The sequence below is a fragment of the Ovis canadensis genome, chromosome Y, assembly GCF_042477335.2.
Source record: "Ovis canadensis isolate MfBH-ARS-UI-01 breed Bighorn chromosome Y, ARS-UI_OviCan_v2, whole genome shotgun sequence".
NCBI classification, from domain to species: Eukaryota; Metazoa; Chordata; class Mammalia; order Artiodactyla; family Bovidae; genus Ovis; species Ovis canadensis.
The window spans coordinates 17067493-17086522 of record NC_091271.1 but is presented as its reverse complement, the minus strand read 5'-3'; the positions used below and the strand labels follow the sequence as shown (position 1 = coordinate 17086522).

The 19030-nt window shown below is 38.4% G+C and overlaps 2 pseudogenes; one reads left to right on the top strand and one right to left on the bottom strand.

Annotated features, from left to right (window-relative positions):
* Positions 1-19030, top strand: part of LOC138431345 (testis-specific Y-encoded protein 1-like) — a 373686-nt pseudogene that overhangs the window by 283002 nt on the left and 71654 nt on the right.
* LOC138431335 (heat shock transcription factor, Y-linked-like) lies at positions 10600-14806 on the bottom strand (annotated as a pseudogene).

Sequence of the window (19030 nt, the reverse complement as noted above, 5' to 3'; positions counted from 1 at the left end):
GAAAAATTGTACAAAATAGATCATCATGACTCGGATAATCATGATGGTGAGATCACTCATCTAGAGCCAGATATCCTGGAATGTGAAGTCAAGTGGGACTTAGAAAACATCAATAAGAACAAAGCTAGTGGTGGTGATGAAATTACAGTGGAGCTGTTTCAGATCCTGAAAGATGATGCTGTAAACGTGCTGCACTCAATATGTCAGCAAGTTTGGTAAAGTCAGCAGTGGCTATAGGACTGAAAAAGTTCAGTTTTCATTCCAATTCCAAAGAAAGGCAATGCCAAGAATGCTGCAACTACTGCACAATTGGACTCATCTCACACGCTAGTAAAGTAATGCTCAAAACTCTCCAAGCCAGGCTTCAGCAATACATGAACCATAAACTTCCTGATGTTCAAGCTGGTTTTAGAAAAGGCAGAGGAACCAGAGATCAAATTACCAAAATCCTCTGGATCATGGGAAAAGCAAAAGAGTTCCAGAAATACATCTATTTCTCCTTTATTGACTATGCCAAAGCCTTTGACTGTGGGGATCACAACAAACTGTGGAAAATTCTGAGAGATGGGAATACCAGACCACCTGACTTTCCTCCGTATAAATCTGTATGCAGGTCAGGAAGCAACAGTTAGAACTGGACATGAAACAACAGACTGGTTCCAAATAGGAAAAGGAGTGCGTCAAGGCAGGATATTGTCACCCTGCTTATTTAACTTATATGCAGAGTACATCAAGAGAAATGCTGGACTGGAAGAAACACAAGCTGGAATCAAGATATCCAGGAGAAATATCAAGAACCTCAGATATGCAGATGACACCATCTTTTTGGCAGAAAGTGAAGAGGATCGAAAAAGCCTCTTGATGAAAGTGAAAGAGGAGAGTGAAAAAGCTGGCTTAAAGCTCAACATTCAGAAAACTAAAGTCATGGCTTCCGGTCCCATCACTTCATGGGAAATAGTTGGGGAAACAGTCGAAACAGTGTCAGACTTCTTTTTGGGGGGCTCCAAAATCACTGCAGATGGTGACTGCACCCATGACATTAAAAGACACTTGCTCCTTGGAAGAGAAGTTATGACCCACCTAAATAGTATATTCAAAAGCAGAGACATTACTTTGCCAACTAAGGTCCGTCTAGTCAAGGCTATGGTTTTTCCAGTGGTCAAGTCTGGATGTGAGAGTTGGACTGTGAAGAAGGCTGAGCAATGCAGAACTGATGCTCTTGAACTGTGGTGTTGGAGAAGACTCTTGAGAATCCCTTGGACTGCAAGGAGATCCAACCAGTCCATTCTGAAGATCAGCCCTGGGATTTCTTTGGAAGGAATGATGCTAAAGCTGAAACTCCAGTACTTTGGCCACCTCATGCAAAAAGTTGACTCATGGAAAAGTCTCTGGTGCTGAGAGGGATTGGGGGCAGGAGGAGAAGGGGACGACAGAGGATGAGATGCCTGAATGGCATTACTGACTCGATGGACGTGAGTCTGAGTGAACTCCAGGAATTGGTGATGGACAGGGAGGCCTGGCGTGCTGCAATTCATGGGTCGCAAAGAGTCAGACACAACTGAGTGACTGAACTGAACTGAATATACTTGGTGTGTTACATATGTCCTTCCTGTACTGAGTCCACAAGTCTCTTTTTTATGACAGCATCTCTTCCTACACTCCAAATGGGTTATTCAGCCCCTTTTTCTGGATTTCATTTAAATGCATTAATATGCACACATGTATATTTACTTCTTTATTTTGTTGCCACAAACCTCAATTGCTGTGTGTGGAATTTAATTCCATGACCAATTCCTTGATCAAACCCAGGACTCCTATATAAGGGTCCTGGTGTCTGAATCACTGGCCTAACAGGGCAGTCCTCTGTTGTAGATTTTTTTTTTTTTTAATGATGGCCATTTGGATTGATAAGAGGTGATATGTTGTTGTAGTTTTGATCTGTGTCCCTTTGCGAAGTTGAAGTAATTTTTGCTATCTTCAGTATTTGGAGAGTTTCTTTCACAAAAACACGGTGAATTATATCAAAAAATTTTCTTCAACTACTGAGGTGATCATATGGTTTTAAACCTTCACTATACATTGATATGCAGCTACTAAAGAATGTTTCCATATCTGGAATAAACCCCACACTTAATAATGGTGTCCAATCCTTTTATGGTATTGGTGGAAATTTTTGCTCATATTTTGCTAAGGATGTTTGCCTCTGTTCATCTATGTGATATTGGTCTCTTTCTTTTTCTGTGTTATCTCGGTGTTGGTATCAGTGTGATGTTAACATTGTAGGATGAGTTTTGGATTTTCCTTTCACTCTAGAATTTTGGAAGAGTTTCAGAAGTGCATGTGCTAGCTGTTCTCTGACTGGTTCATAAAATTTCCATGTGAAGCCATTTGGCTTTAAGTTTGTCAACTGGAAAATTTTCATCTCAATTTCCACATTAGTGCTAATAATTGGTCTGTTCATATTTTCTGTTTCTTCTTAGTTGAATTTCTGAGCATCTCTCCATGGATCAGATTATAACTTTTACTGATTTATATTTGTTCGCTGTAGTCTCATGATTCTTTGTTACTTCTGTGGTATCAGTTATAATATCATTCTTTGTCATGCCAAATTTCATTGAATGATTTGTCCTTTTTTCTTGATAAGCATGTGCCATGATTTATCCATTTTGTTTCTCCTCTCCAAGAGACCCCTTTTAGTGACACTGATTTTCACTAATTTTTTCATCATTTCCTTTCCTTAATTTCTGCTCTTATTTTTATCATTTTTTTCCCCTTCTATTCACTTTGGGGAATTTTGTCTGCTTTTTCTTCCTTCTCTAAATGCTTTAGATTTAAGGTTATATTGATTACTTGAGATGTGTAGTATTTATCAGCTTCACTCTTTTACTGCTTTAGCATGCTCCATAACTTTCTGATAATCGTGTTTTTAATATTATTTGCTTCTAAGATTTTTCTTTCATTTTCTCTCAGATTTCATGAGTGATCTCATGGCCGTGTAGAGTTGTATTTATTAATCTACAGGGATTTATGTTTTTCCCAGTCCTCGCCCGCAGACCCTGGTATGTAAATCATTGCAATGTGGTTTAAAAAAAAAAAATTATACAATTACCACTGTCCTAACTTTACCAAGGCTTGGTTTGAGATCCACTTTGTGACATATCCTGCAGATATGTTATTTTCACTTTAGAAAAATGTATATTCTACTGTGTTTCAGTGAAATGTCCTATAAATATCAGTTAACTTTGTCAGGTCCTTGTGCCTTTGAACACTTGTGTTTCATTTTAAACTGCATTTCTAAATTAGAGGATAATTTCTCTGCAATGTTGTGTTGGCTTCTGCTGTACAATAGAGTGTATTAGCATATAGGAGACCAAAGTCCTTTTCTGTGTTGTTAATTGTTTGTTGTTACTTATTCACTTTTCTAGCCCCTTCAGAAATGTTTCTCATCTTTTCTCCATTCCATTTCTAGAATGTTTTATCACCTTTGCTACCACAACATCCAAGTCATTTTCAGGGAGCATGCCCATTTTTTCTTTCATTATATTTTGAGTTTTTACCACATTATTTTGCCCATAACATATTTCTCTGTCTTCACATTTCCCTTCTTACTATGTTAATGGTTATTTCTTCATAAACTGCTGCATTATAGTTATTGTTTCTTGTCTTCAGTCCAAGTCGGTAAAGTTGGTTGAGTGGCTAGTGTGGGCTTTGGAGTTGGAGAGACTAACAATGTCCTTTAGTCTGCAGCTGAGTCTTCCCTGTCTAATTGTGGGACCATAACTGTTTGTGTCATTTGTAGGTGTCTATGGGATTAGCCTGACATTAGGCAGTCTATCTGCTGATGAGTGGCTGTGTTTTTCTGTCTTCATTGTTGTGTGGTGTGACGCATCAGGCCTGGGTTTTCCAGGCAGTTGGGTGCAGTGCATCTGAGAGTAAGAAAGAGGCCTTCATGGAGATTGCCACCAGTTAATATTCACTGAAGACAGGAATATTTTGGAGTCCCATGATCCTGGTCTCAGTGTGAAAGGTGGTAATGGAATGAAAAGATGCTGGGATTCTTGGCCTCAGAAGAAGAGGAATTCAATCTGGGGCCAGAGACAAGGCTGCATCTCTCAGAGCTTTGTATAATAAAGTTTTACTAAAGTATAAAGGACATAGAGAAAACTTCTGACATAGGCATCAGAAGGGAACAGAAAGAGTACCCCTCTTGCTAGTCCTCAGCTGGATGTTATATAGTCACTAGCAGTCTGTTGATGAAAGAAAGGACTGTTTAAGACTCAGAGTGGTACCAGGCCCCCTCACCCATAAGATGCATTTTGGGATAATCTTGGCATCAGACGATTCATCCTGGGCCATAAAATGATTAACTTGAATCTTGTAGGAGGACATATCACCATACAAATAGTTTCATTGGCATAGATTAGGGAACAAATATCTGAATATAACATCCTGGTTTGTCAATTAGGTTCTGAGGCATTAGGCAGAATTGACTTGAGGACAGAATTTTAGGTAAAACATAGTACAATATCATAGTTTAAGACAACCGTTCCATAAGAAAAATGCATTGGTTATCTCAATGTTTGAGAATAGTAAACTTCAGATGAAACCAGGTGTCATTATGGCAGCACGGTATTTTAAGAGAAACTTCCTTTCAAATTTGTATTGAGTAGGAAAAATAGGATATCAATAGTTTGTCTCCTCCTGCCACTTAAGAGAAATAAAAATGTCTGTCACTTGCAGGCTACTTCCTCCGTTTGGAGACCCCTGGCCTTGTTGCCTCTTACCTTCTCAGGTGTTGACACGCGAAAAGATCAGGCCCAACTTATGCCCAGAGAACTACAATACCATAGTAATAGATTGAGGAGATTAAAAAGGTAACATAGATAAATGGCAAATAAATAAAAAAATTAAAAAAAGGCACCACAAGCAATAAACACTACAGAGAAGACAACAGGTTCAGAAAGAGAACCAATCATGTAAATCTCAAGCCAACAACTACACCAGAGCTGAGTGCCAACTGAAGAATAAAGAAACCAAATCTGACAAGATCAAAACAGCCCCCAAAGAATAGCAGAAACACACAGTTAATATAGAAATGCATACCTGTGTTAAACAATGAAGGGATGCAACAACAGCAAAAGGCACAAAAAATAGGAAACCAAAGTAAAAGTAGAAACAGCTATACAAAAAATAAACATATGGTTGAAATAATCTTCAAAGATCAAATCAATGTGTAGTAACAATGAAGCCTACAACTGAGAAAAGTCGTGCAGCATCAACACAACGATTCAATGCATCAAAAGAATAACTCATGTCTCCTAGTGTGTCATCTGTCAGTGTCCCAGTCCTCAATATGAGCCAGAGGACAACTACACCTCTTTGGGAAGTTTCTCCAAAGATGGAGAGAAATGCCTCTGGATCTCTCTAAGGACACTTCAGACTCAAAACTGCTATCATTTCTGTGCATTCTTACAGCTGCCTGAGCCAGGGCTTTTTTTTTTTTTTTTTTTTTTTTGACCTCTTCTCATCTTTTGATGTATTCCATAGAGACAGGATCTGTGTCATTAATCCTGTGTATTTAATTGCAGCATGCTCAACTGGTTCAAAGATTTCCAGTCCTCTTCCTTAATGGGTCTGTCCCTAGGTCTCAGGTGTAATTTTCATCTTTCTTCACATGTGTTCACCAAAAGAGTCTGCCTTGAGACATTTGTGGCTCACTGAGGTCTGCTGTGATGAGCACAGGAGGTGGTACAGCTGCTTGGAATGATGGAACCATGGTGCTGCCAATTATGCATAGGAGCCAGCAACCATAGACAGAAGAGATTTGGCTTTAACGGGATCCTTTTCTAGTCTGTGTTTACAGGAGCACGAATGGAACTTCTGATGGTCTTTCTCTATTGCCTTTTAGTAGGTGTTAACATGTGTGAAGGTGAGGGTCTACCAAGGTATCTCCACCTCCTGTGTGTGACAATGCAGTAAGGTCTTCCCTCTTTGTCAGTTTGGGAATTCTCAAAAGGCATTCCCTGCAACACAATTACTTAAACTTTCTCCATCAGGCCATCTCTACAGAGTCAACAGCAGCCCTCTCCCAGGATGGCTCTCTAAATCCTCCCTTCCAGCTTCCGGACCCCATGCATACTGGTTGAGCTGCACTGCAGTTTGGGCCATATAGGCTCATGACACACATTGTGTGACTCTCGCTCTATCCAAATTATATTTCATCGGCTGTTTCACCTTGTTTCCTTTCAGTCCAAAATAATTTACCCTTTAGTGAAGGGGCTTGCCTAATTCTGGAAATCTCTCCCCTTCTTCTGCATTTCCCACCTGAGGCAAAGGTTTTGTCTTGCTGCCTCTTATTCTCCTTCTCCCTTCTTCATACCTTTCTACCCAGGTATGTCTGGAACCCACATGGGACATTCTAGTGACCAGGTCTTCTGCTGGTATGTATCTGACGCTGAGGGAGAACTATTGCCCATGTAGAGGTATTATTTGTGATCCATTCATTGAGAGAGTTGCATTTCACTTCTGCCTAAAATTCTGCCTTCTTGGAACTTTGCAGTTTTTCCTGGCAAGCTCTATTATCTTTTTTTCCTTGACAGTAAAACAGGAAACATTAGTTGCCATGAATTAATCTGTTTGATGGGGCGTTCCTTACGTACACACGTGACTGGCACTACTTTGACTTCCAACATGCAATCAAGCATAATGTGTTGTTGTTTTTCTTTCCCCCTTGGAAATTTCTGTTAATGAGGAATTGTCATCAGCACGAAGAAATGCAGGACTTTCCACATAACATATAATAGCATAATTGGGCTCAAAAACTCAGCACTTGACTATATGTAGCTAGTTTTTGAACGTTCCTGACATTTTCCCAGAGCACTGATGTCTGATTTCGGATCTCGAAGTGTAACACCATTCAGTGGCTATCAAAGATCAGAGACTGCCATGGGCACCATTTAATTCATGTAGAATAAGATGGCAAGTTCATAGGAAATTACCAGTTGGTACTTTACTACTTGTAAAAGAGAGAAAACAGAAACAGCAACAATGACCAGAAAATAAAATAAGAAACACAGGACTGTGTAGTTATTTAATCATAAGAGGTACCCATGAACTGATCTTTGTATCATAGAATAAGCAAGGAGATGGCATACAATCATCTATATCTGCTTAACTGTCTCTGCTAATGACTTGGACACTGCACACACAGAAACCACACCCCTAAAAAAAAGAAAAAGGAAAAGAAAAAGAATTTTGTAAAATTCTTAGAGACAAGAATACGAGAATACCTTATATGTCTCCTGGGAAACGTGTACACTAGTAAAGGTGCAGCAGTCAGAATTGAACACAGGGAAATGAACTGATTCAAAATCAGGAAAGGAACAAGTCAAAGCTATATATTGCTGTCCTGATTATTTAACTTCTGTGCAAAGAACACTATGAAAAAATAAAAACCTCAATGATGCTCGTTAGAAACAAAATTTATGTGGGAGATAGATTAACCTTAGTTATCCCAATGACAACACAGAAATGACAAAATAAAAATAGTAAGTAAGGTACCTCTTGATGAAAGCATTATCTGTTTCAAGTGTAGATATCTGAAATGAGAGTGTCCTGTGTAAAAGATGAAATTCTGTTTTATATATGAAACTCTAGATGCAGATTTCAGGATGTGAAACATAAAATTGTCTATTATTAACATATACAAATCTGAAGAAAGTTTTTCCAACTTAAAATACAGAATTCTCTCTACATCATACATGCAAGTATGGACATAAAATAATCTGCAGAAAATGTAGAATTTTTTACTTTAGAGTTGTGAAAATCTGGATGCAGGTTTTTTGACAGGAAATGTAAAAATTTCTATGTCATATATACAACACGGTGATACGAAACACGGGATTTTTTCATATTGGTAATTTGAAAATATTGTGGTCTTTCCTTCATGAAATACTCAATACTGTCTATTTAACATTTGAAAAACCTGTGGTGATTTTCCTACAAGAAATATAGAATTTTCCTACAAATTTCATGCATGAGCTGTGATATTGTCTATATTTCCATCAAGAAAGTTTGAATTAAAGTCTTCAGATATGAGATTTGGAGTGCTGTCTCTTTCTCATTTGAAAATCTGGGGAGAAATGTTCTCATCTGAAATATGATGAATTCTCAATATATGAAACAGTTTACAGATTTATACATACGAAAGAGAATTTCCCATGATTCAGAAATTAAGATTTTAGCTAAATGGCATATATCAAACAGCTATATTTCATGTGCTTTCCAAATAACATATAGAATTTTCTGTATTTCTTTGATGAATATCTGGGTGAAGATTTCCTTACATGAAATAGGGAATTAATATATTTTACACAGGTAAAATCAAAACTCTTATTATTATACAGTGAAAGTGATAAATAGATACAGGGGATTCTATCTGATAGATGAGTGTCTGAAGACCTATGGATAGAGGTTTGTGATGTACAGTAAGCAGTGACAAAGACCATCCACATGGAAAAGAAGTGCAAAATGATAAAGTTACCAGGGCTCACAAAGAGCTAAGAACAGGAGTGAACCTAAACGAAAGGGGAAAGGGAAAACTACACATCTGGATGCAGAGGCACAAAGAATAGCAAGGTTAGATAAAACCTGCCTCAGGTATCAATGCCAATAAATAAAGGAAATAAATAGAATTGGAAAGTCTGCTGATCTCTTCAAGAAAGTCAGAGATACCAAGGGAAAATTTCATGCAAAATGGGCACAATAAAAGACAGAAATGGTATGGACATAAGAGAAGCAGAAGCTATTTAGAATAGGTGGCAAGAATATGCAGATGAACTATGCACAAAAGATCTTCCTGACCCAGTTAAGCACGATGATGTATCATTCACCTAGGGCCGGACATCCTGGACTGTGAAGTCTAGTGGGACTTAGGAAGCTTACCAACAAACTAAGCTTGTGGAGGTGACGGAATTCAGTTGAGCTCTTTCAAATTCTAAAAGATGATGCTGTGAATATGCTGCCCTCCTTATGTCAGCAAATTTGGGAGACGCAGCTGTGGCCAGAGGACTCGAAGTGGTCAGTTTTCATTCCAACCACAAAGAAAGGCAATCCAAACAATGTGAAAACTCCTGCTTAATTGCACACATCTCACACAGTCACAAAGAACTGCTCAAAATTCCCGAAGCCAGGCTTCAACAGAACATGAACCATGAGCTTCCAGATGTTCAAGCTGGATTTATAAAGGGCAGAGGAACCCGATATTAATTTGTTAACACCCGTTGGGTCCTCCAAAAAGCAAGAGAACTCCAAAAAAGCATCTGCTCCTATTTGACTATGACAAAGACTTTGATTGGCACAACAAAATGACACAAGAGAACAATAACATCAAAACATGGGATATTCTTCAAAACATGGGAATACATGCCTCCCAAGGAATCTTACATCCATGTAAATATAATAAATATTTATCAATTTGGAAAAATTTTAAGTAAAGAGGAAAGATGAATTACAATAGTAGTGCAGGTTATAGAATGTTGGTGAGTAATGTGCGGAGCATTTGATTGGTTATTACATTTCTTTATTGATAATTCAGTAAGCACTTTAAGTGTGTCATCAGCAGGCTCTATGTTTCAGCTGATGTGAAAGATACATAAAGTAAAGAGACTAGTCCCAAAACACATTGAAAAGCTGATATCTCAAAAGAGTTGAGACAAAGTTGTGAGAAGGGGCTTAGCATGACTGAAAATATTTGTGTGACTGTAGCTTCAGAAGTACGGTGTAAGAGAAAGATAATTAAATTACTGAGGAAAACAGAGATCATGCCTTCCAAGAACTTTTAACCATTCTGACATGCTGCAGTCATCACCAGGAATTTATTCTGTCTCTGTGACAACAGATAAGCAAAATATAAACATGCATTTGGAATTAATAGGTGGAATCTTGGTGTCAGGAAATAAAGACATGCTTTAAGGACAGCAGAGCAAAAATGACCCTATAGAATACCACTTGTAAAGTACATATCTTGTGCTGACGATGGGCCAGTCACTGATTATGTCATGTTTGGTATCACGCTGATGGTATAATTGTGATCACGATTTTAGATGTGCTACAGTATCTATATTTTCAAGGATGAAATGAATTTCTATAATGAAAACAATCAGCTGTCTAAACTTTTATGACTCTACCAGTAGCTAATAGAATATAATATGTGAATGCACCTAAGTTCATACTCTATTTTCATTTTTCTAGTTTTATTTGCATCTCTTCCTTCACTCATACCATCCTGATTTAGACACCACTTCATTTCAGCAGGGATGATTTCAGAAATCACTTTACATCCATTACACCGTTTCCCTTTGTTCTCATATTCTTGCTTACAAATATATTAGGTGTAATTTACCTAGGATGCATGACAAATATTTTCTTGAACTAAAAAGTTTATAAACCCGTTCAGTAAAATAGCCAACCATTGAACTACAGCCTCATTTTACTCTTCCTTGTTTGAAAATAGAAAATGAAACTATGAAGAAGAACATGTAAATTTATTGTTCAAATACCAGAATTGTAGGTATTTGCTGACATCTCTGAATGTAAATTTTAATCTTCTTTAGGCTCCATAATCTGACACGTATTTGATTGGTCAGATTTAATTCGCATGGTTTTCATATAATGATGATTGTTGATGAGTTCATTTGAAAAAGAAGAGGCAGATATATAAGTGATTTTTGACACTGAGAACCATGAATTGCCTCTGTCTTTCAAGGAAGGAAAAGAATTGTCATGGGGTGAAATAAAGCTATGCCTGACTAAAAATTTAGTTTCCACCATTCCATATCACAGTTATCCAAGTCTATGCCCTAACCAGTAACACTGAAGAAGCTGAAGTTGAATGGTTTTATGAAGACCTACAAAAACTTTTAGAACTAACACAGCAAAAAGATGTCCTTTTCATTATAGGGGACTGGAATGCAAAAGTAGGAAGTCAAGAAACACCTGGAGTAACAGGCCAATTTGGCCTTGGAATGCAGAATGAAGCAGGGCAAAGACTAATAGAGTTTTGCCAAGAAAATGCACTGGCCCTAGCAAACTCCATCTTCCAACAACACAAGAGAAGACTCTACACATGGACATCACCAGATAGTCAACACTGAAATCAGATTGATTATATACTTTGCAGCAAAAGATGGAGAAGCTCTATACAGTCAACAAAAACAAGACCAGGAGCTGAGTGTGGCTCAGATCATGAACTCCTTATTAGCAAGTTCAGATTCAAGTGGAAGAAAGGAGGGAAAACTGCTAGACCATTCAGGTATGACCTCAATAAAATCCCTTATGATTATACAGTGGAAGTGAGAAATAGAATTAAGGCCTAGATCTGATAGATAGAGTGCCTGAAGAACTATGAAATGATGTTCGTGACATTGTACAGGAGAGAGGGATCAAGACCATCCTCACGAAAAAGAAATGCGAAAAAGCAAAATGCCTGTCTGGGGAGGCTTTACAAATAGCTGTGAAAAGAAGAGAAGTGAAAAGCAAAAGATAAAAGGAAAGATATAAGCATCTGAATGCAGAGTTCCAGAAAAGAGCAAGAAGAGATAAGAAAGGCTTCTTCAGCGATCAATGCAAAGAAATAGAGGAAAACAACAGAATGGGAAAGACTGGAGATCTCTTCAAGAAAATTAGAGATACCAAGGCAAGATTTCATGCAAAGATGGGCTCTATAAAGAACAGAGATAATCAGGACATAACAGAAGCAGAAGATATTAAGAAGTGGTGGCAAGAATACACAGAAGAACTGTGCAAAAAAGATCTTCACGACCCAGAAATCATGATGGTGTGATCACCAATCTAGAGCCAGACATCCTGAAATGTGATGTCAAGTGGGCCTTGGAAAACATCGCTACGAAAAAAGCTAGTGGAGATGATGGCATTCCAGTTGAGCTGTTTCAACTCCTGAAAGATGATGTTGTGAAAGTGCTGCACTCAACATGCCAGCAAATTTGGAAAACTCAGCAATGGCCACAGGACTGGAAAAGGTCAGTTTTCATTCCAATCCCAAAGAAAGACAATGCCAAAGAATGGTCAAACTACCACACAATTGCACTCATCTCACACACTAGTAATGTAATGCTCAAAATTCTCCAAGCCGGGCTTCAGCAATACGTGAACCGTGAATTTCCTGATGTTCAAATTGGTTTTAGAAAAGGCAGAGGAACCAGAGATCAATATGCCAACATCCTCTGAATCATGGAAAAAGCAAGAGAGTTCTAGAAATGCATCTATTTCTCCTTTATTGACTATGCCAAAGCCTTTGACTGTGTGGATCACAACAAACTGTGGAAAATTCTGAAAGAGATGGGAATACCAGACCACCTGACCTGCCTCTTGAGAACTCTGTATGCAGGTCAGGAAGCAGCAGTTAAAACTCGACATGGAACAATGGACTGGTTCCAAACAGGAAAAAGAGTACGTCAAGGCTCTATATTGCCACCCTATTTATTTAACTTATATGCAGAGTACATCATGATAAACGCTGGACTGGAAGAAACACAAGGTGGAATCAAGATTGCCGGGAGAAATATCAATAACCTCAGATATGCAGATGACACCCCCTTTATGGCAGATAGTGAAGAGGAACAAAAAAGTCTCTTGATGAAACTGAAAGTGGAGACTGAAAATGTTGGCCTAAAGCTCCACATTCAGAAAACGAAGATCATGGCATCCATTCTCATCACTTCATGGGAAATAGATGGGGAAACAGTGGAAACAGTGTCAGACTTTATTTTGGGGGCTCTAATGTCACTGCAGGTGGTGATTGCAGTCATGAAATTAAAAGACGCTTACCCCTTGGAAGAAAAGTTATGACCAACTTAGATAGCATATTCAAAAGCAGAGACATTACTTTGCCTACTAAGGTCCATCTAGTCAAGGCTATGGTTTTTCCTGTGGTCATGTATGGATGTGAGAGTTGAATTATGAAGAAGACTGAGCGATGAAGAATTGATGGTTTTGAACTGTGATGTTGAAGACGACCCTTGAGAGTCCCTTGGACTGCAAGGAGATCCAACCAGTCCATTGTAAAGGAGATCAGCCCTGGGATTTCTTTGGAAGGAATGACGCTAAAGCTGAAACCTCAGTACATTGGCCACCTCATGCGAATAATTAACTCACTGGAAGAGACTCTAATTCTGGGAGAGATTGGGGGCAGGAGGAAAAGGGGACAACAGAGGATGAGATGGCTCGATGGCATCAATGACTCGATGGATGTGAGTCTGAGTGAACTCTGGGAGTTGTTGATGGACAGGGAAGCCTGGTGTGCTGTGATTCACGGGGTCTCAAAGAGTCAGACACGGCTGAACATTGAACTGAACCATCAGTCCAGAATAACTGCTCTGTAATGGAGATACAATGTGAGAGAAGTAACTGTAGCTGTAGTAGCAGTCCTCAAGTAGCCATTTACTTGAGTGTATCTGTTACGTGAGAGCCAATTACAAATGCTCAGTTTTTGTAAAACAGCAGGTTGATCTACCACAATCTGGTCTGTGTGTCTAACTGATATTGCTGATGGGGTAGGTAAGTCACATGGAGATAGGGCAATTGTATTAGCGACTATCTGGCTGGTATGAAGCTTTTGTATGAAAGGCACACTTAAACTTGTGGAGGCTGAAAATGTGCTCTCTCCACTCATTTCTGGAAGAAATTCAGAATTATGATCATCTTTTTTTGACACTTGCTTTAACATGCTTCTTGTTATCGTAAACTAATGAAGATATTGGAGACACATTGTAAATCCCAACTCTTCTTTGCATCCTTATTAAAAGTTGGGGATGGCCTGTTTTGAAACTTGGATTATAGTAGGTCTGTAACTAAAGTGAAAGGATTAAATTATTTAGTTTCTTTATAAACCAAGGTAAAACTGACAAACAAAGCTAAGTTATTAAAAACAGTATTCCTTTAAGGAAACCAACTAAATAACATCAAATAAAACACCTCCATTAGTAATTTTAACAGGTAATAACATGTCAGAAAGGACATGCTCCTCAACTAAAAATACGTTGTATATATACTGTACATACCACTTTAGCCTCGGGACTTTTATCTGTTTTCAAGTTGCTAGGAAAGTTTGTTAAACATCTAGTATCTAACCTCCAGCTATTCTCAACTTCAAAAAATAAAACTTTTTAAACAATTTGTTATTTCGAGTGTAAATTCCGTTTTAGCTACATAAGTGAACATTCTTCTGTGTCACATGATTTGATCTTACATATTTTCAATAAGTGAAAAAGTGGATATCTTACTCAAAAGAGATGTTTTTCCTCTTCTTCCAGAAAGACAGGTAGTGAAGCAGATCTTTGAAAAGATTTTCGCTTTTTCCTAAATCCATAAAGGTTAAGCTGTCGAATTGAACTTTTCATACTCTTGGTTTCAAATATTCTGATAGTTCCCTTTCTTTCCAAGACTTCTTTTTCAAAGAGTTCTTCATTGATCACTATACATGTGCCACTCTCATCCCAACAAATAGATTCAAACTGATCACTATCAACTATAGTCCAAAGTTTTTGTGGAAATGTGAGTGAAAGAAAATTATTTGCCTCATCGTTTCAGAGACAGAATATGTGTAGCATGGCCTTTTGATCACAAGATCCTCAGATAAAGCATAAAAAAACATATATTCAATCATAGATCTCAAAACTGAGTCCCCAGTAAGTGTATAATCATACAAAGAAGATCTAATGGAGGTTTCTGAACCAGTGAATGCATCTTTAGGAGACCCATCTTGAATTTCCGAAGAAATATGTACCATGTCAGAGAAATCTTTCTATGCCAAAGCCTTTGACAGGGTGGATCACAATAAACTGTGGAAAATTCTTCAAGAGATGGAAATACCAGAACCACCTGACCTGCCTCTTGAGAAATCTGTATACAAGTCAGGAAGCAACAGTTAAAACTGGACATAGAACAACAGACTGGTTCCAAATAGGAAAAGGAGTATGTCAAGGCTGTATATTGTCACCCTGCTTATTTAACTTATATGCAGAGTACATCATGAGAAATGCTGGACTGGAAGAAAGACAAGCTGGAATCAAGACTGCCGGAAGGAATATCAGTAACCTCAGATATGCAGATGACACCATCCTTATGGCAGAAATTGAAGAAGAACTGCAAAGCCTCTTGATGAAACTGAAAGTGGAGAGTGAAAAAGTTGGCTTAGAGCTCAACATTCAGAAAACGAAGACCATGGCATCTGGTCTCATCACTTCGTGGGAAATGGATGGGGAAACAGTGGAAACAGTGTCAGACTTTATCTTGGGGGGGGGGGGGGCTCCAAAATCACTGCAGATGGTGATTGTAGCCATGAAATTAAAAGATGCTTACGCCTTGGAAGGAAAGTTATGACCAACCTAGATAGCATATTCACAACAGAGACATGACTTTGCCTACTAAGGTCCATCTAGTCAAGGCTATGATTTTTCCTGTGGTCACATATGGATGTGAGAATTGGACTGTGAAGAAGGCTGGGCGCCAAAGAATTGATTGTTTTGAACTGCGGTGTTGGAGAAGTCTCTTGAGAGTCCCTTGGACTGCAAGGAAATCCAGCCAATCCATTCTGAAGGAGATCAGCCCTGGGATTTCTTTGGAAGGAATGATGCTAAAGCTGAAACTCCAGTACTATGGCCACCTCATGGAAGAGTCGACTCACTGGAAAAGACTTTGATTCTGGGAGGGATTGGGGACAGGAGGAGCAGGTGATGACAGTGGATGAGATGGCTGGATGACATCACTGACTGGATGCACATGATTCTGAGTGAACTCCGGAAGTTGGTGATTGACAGGGAAGCCTGGTGTGCTGTGATTCATGGGGTTGAAAAGAGTCGGACATGACTGAGCGACTGAACTGAATTGAACGGGGGGAAATATTTCTTCATAAACTTTTCTCATTTGTTTGATTTTACACACTGCAACTTAAAATGTTGCTTGGCTGGCCTACAGAGAGAAACTCTCTAGACTGTCACAGAGGTCTTCCAAGTCAAAAAGCTGTGACATCACAAATTCTCTGGTCTCCTAGCAATTGATGAGTAATATTCAACCAGTGTCTACTTCAGCATCAACTTAAAATACAGACTGCTTATAGAAATAGTAACCAAAACCATGAAGCATGCAAAATCTCATTCCTAAAGAATTTTTAAACTAAAAAACAACATCAATAAATCTACTTCGTTTCTGAAATAAGAGTGATTTATCACCCTTCTTTACACACATTCTTGTTATTCAGTACTGTTACCCAAGCAAATTTGGTCTACTGGCTTCTGTGCAGTAAAATCTATGAACTGACTTTGGGTTTCAGTGAAATCAATGTTTATTGTAGGACTGAGCAAGGTGTCATAGCAGCTGGTGCTTCAAAGACCTAAATCCCCAAATACTCTCAAGGGAAGGATTTTAATGACAGAGTGATGGTGGGACTTTGGGTCTGTGACAAATATTGGGACATTCTACTAATGGCCTGTTACTGACGATATTGGGAGTTCACATCATCGACCGTCTAGTTCCAACTATGTACTTAAATTTCAGTCTGGTTGGTGTTTTAGCATCTCTAAAACTGTTCACAGGATATTGCTTAGAATGTTATTGATGGCCCTTGAGGAGGAACTAAAGACCCTTGAGTTTGCTTAATGGCTAAATCACTATTATGCTCTATCACTTGATTATTTTCCTAAGTTTCTGTCTTTTCTAGCTTCTCTGGTTAAAATTACTTTTGCACACAAGGAGGTATGCAATCTCCTACCTCTCTCTCTCAGATTTCATACTTTTCAATCTTAAGGGACTGCTTAGTACAAGAAAGGAAATAAAGTGTTGGACTTGGAGCTCAATCATTAATGTGACAGAAAATCTCAGTTGCAGGTTCAATTTATTTTTCAAGTTTCCCAGCTCTTGGAGCGTTTGAGTCAGCAATAACTTTGGCTCTTTCTTGGTGAGATGGAGCGTGGACTTGGAAATAATTCTGAAATCTAATCTTGGTATCAATATTTTCTTTTATAAAAACATCTCTCTATTTTATATGTGATATATATATATACATATATGTATTTTTTATGTATTTTTGTCATTAAGCTGGATGAATATTTGAAAATTCGTAGATATTTATTAAAAGGAGAGAGGTGAGTGATATAAAAGAGTCCTCATATTTTACATGCAGTCCAGAGAACATATTTTGAAGTATTTCCACTTATATATATATACAACAACCGAGTAGACTTTTGAGTCATTCTACATATGGTTTTTAATTTTTTCCATTTTCATTATACCTAACAGAAAATAAAAGCCATTGCACATTTTTTATACGCAGACTCATGCATAGACAGGTGTATATATGTTTATATGCCAAATATCTAATTTTAGGCAACTTTATTTAGGTGACAAAACTATTTGCTAGCTCCCAAGATCTTAAATGCACTGTTCTGGAAGCCCTGCATTACTTACTAACTTTCTGGCTGAATCATGCAGATCTTGTTGATGAAAAGCTCTCCTTTAATTGAGCTCATCTTCCACTATTCTTTCGGTAATAAGAGGTAGGGCTCATACTGATGAGGACACTTTGAACCCATGAAATTGTAACTCTCATTTACTTAGAAATATTGTTCAAAGAACGCTGTTGCTCTCCTCACATTGGACACAATTTTATTTTATTTATTTTTAATATAAATTGATTTGTTTTAATAGGATCTAATCGCTTTACAATATAGTATTGGTTTTGCTGTACATTAACATGGATCTGCCATGGGTGTACATGTGTTTCCCATCTTGAACCCCCTACCACCTCCCTCCTCATACCATCCCTCTTGGTTATCCCAGTGCACCAACCCAGAGCATCCTGTATTATGCATTGAACCTGGACTGGCGATTTGTTTGACAAATGATATTATACAGATTTCAATGCCATTATTCCAAGTCATCTCACCCTTGCCCTCTCTCACAGAGTCCAAAAGACTGTTCTATACATCTGTGTCTCTTTTGCTGTCTTGCATACAGGGTAATCGTTACCATCTTTCTAAATTCCACATATATGCGTTAGTTTCTCTATTGGTGCATTTCTTTCTGGCTTACTTCACTCTGTATAATAGGCTTTAACTTCATCCACCTCATTAGAATTTATTGAAATGCATTATTTTTAATGACTGATTAATACTCCATTGTGTATATGTACCACAGCTTTCTTATCCATTCGTCTGCTGATGGACATCTAGGTTACTTCCATGTTCTGTCTATAGGAAACAGTGCAGTGATGAATATTGGGGTACCGATGTCTCTTTCAATTCTGGTTCCTTTGGTCTCTACGGCCAGCAGTGGGATTGGTGGGTCGTATTGCAGTTCCATTTACAGTTTTGTTTGTTTGTTTGTTTTTAGGGAATCTCCACAGTGTTCTCCATAGGGGCTATACTGCCAACAGTGTAAGACAGTTCCCTTTTCTCTACATGCTCTCCAGCATTTATTGTTTGTAGACTTTTGGATAGTAGCCATTCTGACTGGCATGAAATGGTACCTCACTGTGGTTTTGATTTGAATTTCTCTGATAATGAGTGAAGTAAAGCATCTTTTCATGTGTTTGTTAGCCATCTCCCTGTCTTCTTTGTAGAAATGTCTGTTTAGTCCTTTGGCCCATTTATTTATTGGGTTGTTTATATAACTGGAATAGAGCTTCAGGTGATGCTTGTATATTTTTGAGATTTATTCTTTGTCATTTGCTTAAGTTCAGTTCAATTCAGTCGTTCAGTTGTGTGTGACTCTTTGCAACCCCATAAATTACAGCACGCCAGGCCTCCCTGTCCATCGCCGACTGCCGGAGTGCATTCAAATTCACGTGATTGAGTCGGTAATGCCATCCAGCCATCTTATCCTCTGTCGTCCCCTTCTCCTCCTGCCTCCAATCCCTCCCAGCATCAGAGCCTTTTCCAATGAGTCAACTCTTCATATGAGGTGGCCTAAGTACTGGAGTTTCAGCACTCAGCTTTCTGCACAGTCCAACTCCCAT